This window comes from Lactuca virosa, chromosome 8 (genome assembly GCF_052849685.1).
Source record: "Lactuca virosa cultivar CGN04683 chromosome 8, Lactuca_virosa_CGN04683_v6, whole genome shotgun sequence".
NCBI classification, from domain to species: Eukaryota; Viridiplantae; Streptophyta; class Magnoliopsida; order Asterales; family Asteraceae; genus Lactuca; species Lactuca virosa.
In genome coordinates, this window is record NC_136433.1 from 211,695,349 (window position 1) to 211,703,932 (window position 8,584).

Sequence of the window (8,584 nt, forward strand, 5' to 3'; positions counted from 1 at the left end):
AATTGCTAATAATATTTTAATTGGTAACCAACAGGAATTGTCATAATCAATAGTTAAACCATTGAGGGAAGGTGGATTCAAACTAACAGAAGTGTTTTGTTATTTGATTGAATTAAGTTCATCTAAACTTGCAAAATTAGATAAAAACCATTACTTTGCTAAAAATTTAGGTTAATTTAATAGTAGGTAAATTAGTTAATAAAAACCGTTCCCTGTGTTCGACCTCGACTTACTTAAACTACATTACAATTCGACTAGGTACACTGACTAGGTGCATATTAGTTAGTTAAGTTAGTTAGGAAATAAATTTAAAATTAGTGGGTATTTTTGTGCACATCAAGTTTTTGGCGCCGTTACTAGGGAACGATCATTTTCGTTGTTAATTTATTTGCTTTAGGTTAAACGATCCTTTTTGTGGGGTAAAACCTGCAAAAAGTTATTTTTCAGCTTAGTTGTTTTTGTTCAGGACTGAACTCACGACGTGAGCTTTCAAGGCTCACGACGTGAATCCAGTCGTTTTCTATTTCTTTGTTTTTGTTCAGTTTTACGTTTTTATTTTTTTTTATTTTTCAGTAGTTCATGACCAGAGGTTCCAACACACCTTTGGTGCCACCACTTGAAGATCCAGAGTCGGCCATTCACAAAAAGACGGATAAGAACGCAGGAGTGAACGAAACACCAAAGAAGTCACCTTTTAAGGATTTCAAATTAGTCTTTGGAAAGAAGTCAGGAAAGAAAGTGGGAGAGTTAAGTACATCATCAAAGGAAAAAAGCAAGGTAGATAGCTTTGATCAAATAACTAACCCACAAGAATCCGAGTACGAATCTAAGCCTGAATTTGCATTAGAAAGGAGCGAGAACGAAGACGAGCCAGAAAATGAGATGGCAAACATTGCGGATATGTCCGTGGGAGCATACAAGAAGCGGATATGAGATGATGTTGGGCCCGGTCTAGTACAACCTATAATTCCCGCCACTGCAACATTCGAGTTGAAAGGACACATTCTTGCTGCACTTAAGGATGTACCATTCTATGGAAAGGACCATGAGGATGCTTACAAGCATTTGGATGAAGTCAATGACATTGTGGATTACTTTAATGTACCGAATGTCCCAAGAGAGACCGTGTTGCTAAGGATGCTTCCTGTTACTTTTAAGGAAGCTGCAAGAGACTGGTTGAAGGCACTTCCACCTGGTTCAATCACTACTTGGGCACAGATGAGAGAGCAATTTTTGGAACAATTCTGCCCGCCATCAAAAATAGCTAAACTCAAGAAGGCAATAGCCAACTTTGAGCAAAATCCGGGTGAATCACTTTATGAGGCATAGGAGCGTTATAAAGGGTTGTTAAGAAATTGTCCCCAAAATGACCTTAACATACAACAAGAAGTCTCAATATTTTATGATGGTGTGAACGTCATGAAAAGGAAACTCCTTGATTCTCAAGGACCACTAACTAAGAAAAATATGGGCGAAGTCGAGGAGTTGGTTGAAGAATTCGCAAAGCATTCTCGTGAGTACCACAATCCAAGAAATGAAGGAGCAAAAGGCATTGCAGGTGGAAATTCTTAAGACATGGCTGCTATACTAGCTATGCTTGACATAATGGACAGAAGAATGACCAAGATGGACCAGCCAATTCATGCTATTAGAGTTGGATGTGAAAGATGCAATGGACCACACTTGACAAAAGAATGCCACTTGGATGAACATGGAAATAAAAAGGTTCAAGTTTTCTATTCTAGTGGGGATAAATATGATGAAGATTGGAGAAAACCAAAGAAGGAGTGGTTACCATATGAAGGGTACAAGAAGCAAAAAGAAGAAAAATATAGACAGACAGGCCGAGGCTTCTACTAAAAAGAACAACCACCTCCTGAAGAAAAACTCCAAGGTTATTCTTAGTGAGAAAAGTTCAAAAGTTGTATTGGGAGAGTTACCTAAGAAGATGGGAGATCCTGGACGCCTCACTCTTCCGTGTGAATTTGGGAACAATTTGAAGACCTATGCTTTAGCCGATTCCGGGGCTCGCATAAATTTAATGCATTTCTCATTTTATAAAAAGCTCAATATTCCGAAGTTGAAGGCTACAAGAATGACCATTCACATGGAAAACCGTTCAGTGACACAACCCAGGGGCATTGTAGAAGACATCCTAGTAAAAATTTGGAAATTCGTTTTCCCAGTTGATTTTGTGGTTATGGACATGAAAGAAGATGCCGATGTTCCAATTATTCTTGGTCGCCTTTACTAAATACTGCTAGAGCCTTGGTTGATATTTGCGAGTCCAAGTTTACCTTGAGAGTTGGAGATGAAGAAGCAACTTTTGGAATAGAAGATGGTTTTCAAGGGAATGATGTCCAAGGTGAAGTTTTTAATATTGATGAAGAGATGAAATTGAAGAATTGGAGAAGCTAATGGAAGAAGAACTAAAGACAATTCAACAAGTCAAACGCACGAAACCGAGAGCATCCGTTCCATTTTTAGTTGAAGTAATTGCCTACACAAATCCAACTTCTTGGGTAAGTAAGGAAAGTGACGATTTGCCAAGTGACGAGGACGAGGTTACTTCCGAAGAAAAGAGCTTAGCCATGGATGAAAATATGGTACCCGTAGAGCTGAAGGATGAGGAAAAAGTGGACAATAAATTGCAAGAAAATAAAGGGACCAATCGAAAGCTCGATGTAGATGAGGTAAAAGGTAAGAAAGAAAACTCGAAAAAAGCGTATATCCGACGAGTTCAAGCATATAAAAGGCGATGGAAAGAGCAAAAGATTCAATTGTTGATGGACTCTCCGGAAAACTCAACGTGAGGTGGCACGGAGTCTAGCTCATGACTCCAAGAAAAAGAAGCGTTTCTCGGGAGGCAACCCGAGTTCGGTTTGAATTTTCTTTTCATTTATGCCTTTAGATTAGTTTTTGCATTTTTAGTCTTTAGGAAAATTGATCATCTAATCATCTAATAATCTTATGAATGGTAAAAAGTTACGTGTGGGGTCCCTAAATTAAGTGGTAAATAAATTAGATTTTTTTTAGTATAAAAAGAATTTTTAATTAGGCGTGTTTTCTATCAGACATAACTCACGAAGTGAGTTTGAAAAAACTCAAGACGTGAGCCCATAATAACATATTGGAAAACACGGATAGCCCAATAGTTTTGTTAGCCCATTATTGTTTAATTAAATGGCCCAACCACGTTAGCCCACAAAAACTCACGACGTGAGCCATAAAAGCTCACGACGTGAACGTTAAACTCACGGGACCACAACTTAAACAAATCAGAACCACTTTGACCAAACACTTTACCTATTCTCATGAAGTGAAGCTTGTTCTTTGGTCCCCCATCTGATTTCGGCCAAGATACACTTAATTTAACACTTGTGCTTATGTACTCTCAACACAAAGGAAAACATCTCTTATTTCTATTGGTTAATGTTCACTCATTTGTTAATTTAGGGGGTTAGGGTTTATATTATATGTGAATGTCGAAATACTACCTTAAATGTATGATTCCTTGGTTGCATGTTGTTTAAATGTGGTTAGAAATGATTTAAGAGTAAACCCAAACAAGATTTAGTCCCGATTTCATGACTGATTTTGCTATGTGTAATACGAAATCACGAGGTGAGTCTGCAAAACTCACGGTGAGTCTTGGGCTTTAGTCACGTTTTTCTGTTAAATTGCCTTGCAGTTGCAACACTTTGTTTGAAATTGGTATTAAACGAAACCCTTGGCACGTATTGAACTAGAATTGCATTGGGGCATGGCTCGATTTTGAAAGAACAACCTGCTGCCATCACACCCAATTCACGTCGTCAGTCCGCAAGGCTCACGAGGTGAATTCTGGTTTCCAGAATTATTAACGATTCTGCTTATTATTTAATGGCTTCTTTTTGTTGGTCTTTCTTTTTTATTTTGTTTTTGCAGAAAAATGGCACCTAGACGCGAGGTTCATGATGACCAAGGAGGGGTTTCTAACTTGCACCCATTTTACATGTTTCCGACAAATATATCTAGGGACGTGCTCACCCGATACAACAATAGATTGGGTTGGTTATATAACAGAGAATTTGCGGTTGCCCCCACGATCAATTGTCAAAAGCTTCGGGAAGTTGGATTTGTTGAAAGGCTAAACCCATTTCTTACCAAAACCTTTATGGGAAACGGATATTCGTTTACATGCAAGGGATGGAGTAATTTATTCGCCATCCAAGAAAAAGTATACAAGGAGTTATGTGTTGAGTTCTTTTGTACCGTGATGATGAAGATAAAGATGTTGAACACTGATGTTGAATGAGGGTTGTGGTCAATTATGGGACACATTGGGGTATAGTAAACACTGATGATGAAGATGTTGAACACCAACCCGAGAAACACAAACAACAGCCAAGGCCTCGGAGAAGGAACGTGAGAGCCCGGGGAGACATGGGAAGGGCGCAACAAGCCACACAACAATATGAGGGAGGCATACCCACCGACCCATTCTAAAGCCGGGTGGGTTCTTATTTGGATAATCTACGCGGTGGGGTGACTTATAACACCCAAATTCTTGAAGCCATGTTCTCTCATATGAATGTGGTGAGACCACCCACCATGCCAGCACAATGCCCGTATATTCCTACGTGGGAAGAGTTATAGATGCCAAGAGGAGACGGGGCCGGGACGAGCGGAGTGAACGACGATGAAGATGATGATTGATCTTTTAGTTTATTTTAGTTCTTTTTATTTTGTTTGATTATTTTTGGTGTGTTTTGAATTGTAAAACTTTTAAGATATTATGTTCTTGTTTCTTCTTTGGTTATTATTTTCAGTTTTGCTAGGAATCGCGGGAAAGGATGTCAAGATATAAGTGCAAACACGCTTAGCCGAGAGTCTAGATTCGAGAGTCAATACCCACAATTTAAAATAAGTGTGGGGTGAGTCAAGAGAGAAGATAAAGTTAGAGAAAGAGTTAAAAATAATGACTTCAGAAGAGTCTTAATGTATTAAGACATTGGGTTGAAATGCACACATTAAAAGAAGAATTGGCAGAATGGTTTTCTGTCTGCCCAGTTCTCACGTCGTGAACTCTTACTATTCACGTTGTAAGTCAAGTTCTCAATGGTTTCCAGAATATGCGTAATAGCGACCTCACGTCGTGAGTTTTCCTGTGTCACGTCGGGAATCAGTATTTAAAAAAAAAGAAGATCATTGATACATATTATTCCATGGGTCACCACAATTCTTTTTGTAATTATTATGAAGCTAATTATGGCTCATTTTTCTCAACCATGCAATGTGGCGTTTGCTTTCCCACATTGTTCTTTACACTTTGGAGATTTGCACCACATTTGTTGAAGATTGAAGGTTCGATTCTATATTTTTGTCGGCATATTTGCATATCTCACGTGTTCAAGATCCAAGTTCCTTACCAGAAGAGTCCGTATTCAAGATGCACAATTTATCCACACATTTGGAGTTCGATCACGCCACTACAATCCCAGGGGATTCTGTTCCTTTTTCTCCCTTTTATTGCTTTTATATTATTTTATGCATACAATGAGGGCATTGTATGTAATAAGTGTGGGGTAAGGGGTCGAAAAAGTAAATTGCTAGAAAATTTAGAAAATTTAAAAATTTAGAAATAAGTTCTAATAGATTTGAAATAATAATCTAAAAATTAAATCTAGTAGTAATTTGAACTTAAGTTGCTAGTGTTATATGGGATGATCCAATGAGAGCTCAAATGTTTAACTGAGCCAATATATATTATAGTGTATTCGTAGCTTCCCATTACTAGTGAAAAGCCATGAGGTATGATGGGTAATCTGGTAGTTTATATGGCATAATATGTTCTGCAGCCTAAACCTGAAATCTATCCAGGAGAGCTGATGTAGTCATTGCACTTAGACTAATACCTTTAACCAATAAAGGTTGAAGTTAAGCATCCTTGCTTAAGCATGTAGGATTTGAGTGAAAAAGAAAAAAAAAGTGAGATACATGTGAAAAAAAAGAGAGAAATTACCGAAAAGTATGTAAGAATTTTGGAGCTATCAAGTAAGAAGATCAAAAGATCAAAATTCCAAAGAATTTTTTTTTGAAGATACCAAAAATCATAAAGGTGGTGAATTCAAAGAAATCAAAGGTCAAATATCAAAGAAGTGAAGAATTCCAAGAGCTCCATTGTGGTATCAAAAGTTGTAATTTCTAGATTATGTATACTTGGGTAGCTTAACAAAAATTACCTTGAGGTTAAGAAAGATTTCTGAGGATTGATTCGGAGGGTTGCAGAAATGAGTATCAAATAAACTAAGGGGTGAAGGTTTATAAGGATGGTGAGTAGCTAGGATTGGGGAAGTTTTTAGGAACCTTAGACACAAATATGCGCATTGAGGCCTTGGTATAATGGCTGAGTTCAAAATGGATTGTTCAATGTGATGCTAGTGATGAGGGTTTGAATTTAAAATAATTAGATTTGCTTGAGGGCAAGCAAAGAATAAGTGTGGGGTATTTTGATATTGCCATATTTATACATATTTTTAGGCAATATTTAAGTACATTTTTATTAATATTTTGGTTATTTGCATGGAATATGTAACAACCGGATTTACAGGGACATTATTGTGTATGTTAATCTTGAGATTTGAGGAGGGACTCGACGAGTTGAGGGACCAACTCGCCGAGTCGAGTCGAGATTTGCCGCGTGGACTTAATGAGTGGACTCGACGAGTCCAAGGATGGACTCGCCGAGCAGGTACTGGGCAGAGAAAACCCTAAGTTCCGGGGTTGGAGCCTATTTAAAGGAACTTATGACCTTGGGTGCGCCTCATATCTCCTGTGAGAAACCCTAAATCGCCATTGGAGCCAAGGAAGAGTTCTTGTGATGAAATCAAGTAACTTTGGTGTAGTTTTTCAAATGAAGTGAAGAGATTCAGCTTGAGGGACCAAAGGAGGTTGTTATCCTGAGACATCTAAGCAAGGATCTCCATTTTGTGGTAGTATTTCGCCCCTTCCTTCTGTTTTTTGTGTAAAATCCTTGAATCTAGGGTTTTCTTTACCCTTTCTTGGATAGTATATGATGCATATGAGGTCCCAATGTGGAATAAGCTTTAGATATGGACCTTAAGAGGTCCAGAGAGTCCCAATCTTCCAGCTTTATGCAGTCCCTTTGGGGTTATGGATCTAGGTTGCCATTTTAGGAGCTATTTCTTCACATAAGGGCATAAGAGGGTTGCATGAGCTTAAAGATTGAACCTTTACGTGATTATTGGGTGTAAGAAGGTCAGATCTATAAGTTAGAGAAATAGATCTGACCTCAGAAGGTCTTTTGAGTGTTGCCATGGAGGGAACTCGCCGAGTCCATATGGGGACTCGACGAGTCGAGTCGGGTTGCCCCGCGATTCGTGACCAGTGGTAACCCGTCGAGTGAAAGGTTAACTCGATGAATCGAGTGAGGCTTTTGAGGATTCAGAGGACACGCACGGACTCGCCGAGTCACTCGAGTGCACTCAACGAGTCTGGACAAAGTTTGACCGTTGACTAGAGTTGACTTTAGTTGACCTTGGGGTTTTGGTCAAGCTGATTCAAGAGAGGTCAGAGAGGGGTAGAATGGTCTTCTACCCATTTTTAGGGATGAGAACATGAGAGGATTTTGATTAGAGATGTTATCATTTTGATAGGAGGAGGCTAGGTCGGATTATCGAGCACGAGAGGGTATCCGACATCATGCGAGGTGAGTCTTCTCACTATACTTTACCTTGAGTGGTAAGTAGAGTTATGTGACAGGGTATCTTGTATGCTATGTATGTGATGTGTTGCACTGCATTATTTCTATATGATTTATGCTGTGTGTATTCCAGAGTTTACAGAGTTAGGACCGGAAGGTCCACATAGCTAGGACCAGAGGGTCCACAGAGTTAGGGCCAGTAGGCCCACAGAGTTATAGCCTCGAGTGGCTAATATGTGTTATATGTGGTATCTTGGGGAACTCACTAAGCTTCGTGCTTACCGTGTTATGTGTTATGTGTTTCAGGTATCTCAGAGGATCTCGGGAAGGCACTGGCTTGATTGTACACACCAGAGAGAGAGTTATGTTTTGAGGATCCTGGACTACTAATGGAGTTGTGTTTTGTAATTTGAATAAACGAGATTTCTATACAATATGCTATGAAAAGTACGCGATTTTAGAATGAAAATTTTGTTTAATTACGGTGTTACAAGTTGGTATCAGAGCCTTGGTTTGAGGGATTCGGATGCACATTCGGGTAAATCTGGACTCGACCTGGGGATTTGAGAAAAGTTTTTAAAGAAATGATTTTTCTAAAGCGAACGAGAGTTTCAAAGGGAAAACGAGAAAGAGCAGTGTGTACAATCAGCCAGAGCCCGAATGGTGATTTCCCAAAATACCCTTACTTTTGTATTATGAGATAATTATGACGTATTATGCATGCTAGAGATAGGCTAAGTATTTCATATTTTAGGACTAGAGTGGCCTGATTTATGATGCCTTAGCCTAGGAGTTGTTGTTATTTGTGATGTGTTTTCGAGTATGTGCTGAGTAAGAGTATCCAGCAGGAATCTTTTTAGAGAGGGATTTGAGTAGAGG

General features: G+C 38.9%; 1 non-coding gene across 1 annotated transcript; it reads right to left on the bottom strand.

Moving 5' to 3' along the window:
* Nucleotides 1-1,266: 1,266 nt before the first annotated feature.
* LOC145135265 (small nucleolar RNA R71) lies at nt 1,267-1,373 on the bottom strand. Its single transcript, XR_013719727.1, has one exon. It is a non-coding gene; the product is annotated as a small nucleolar RNA R71 (small nucleolar RNA).
* Nucleotides 1,374-8,584: the final 7,211 nt, after the last annotated feature.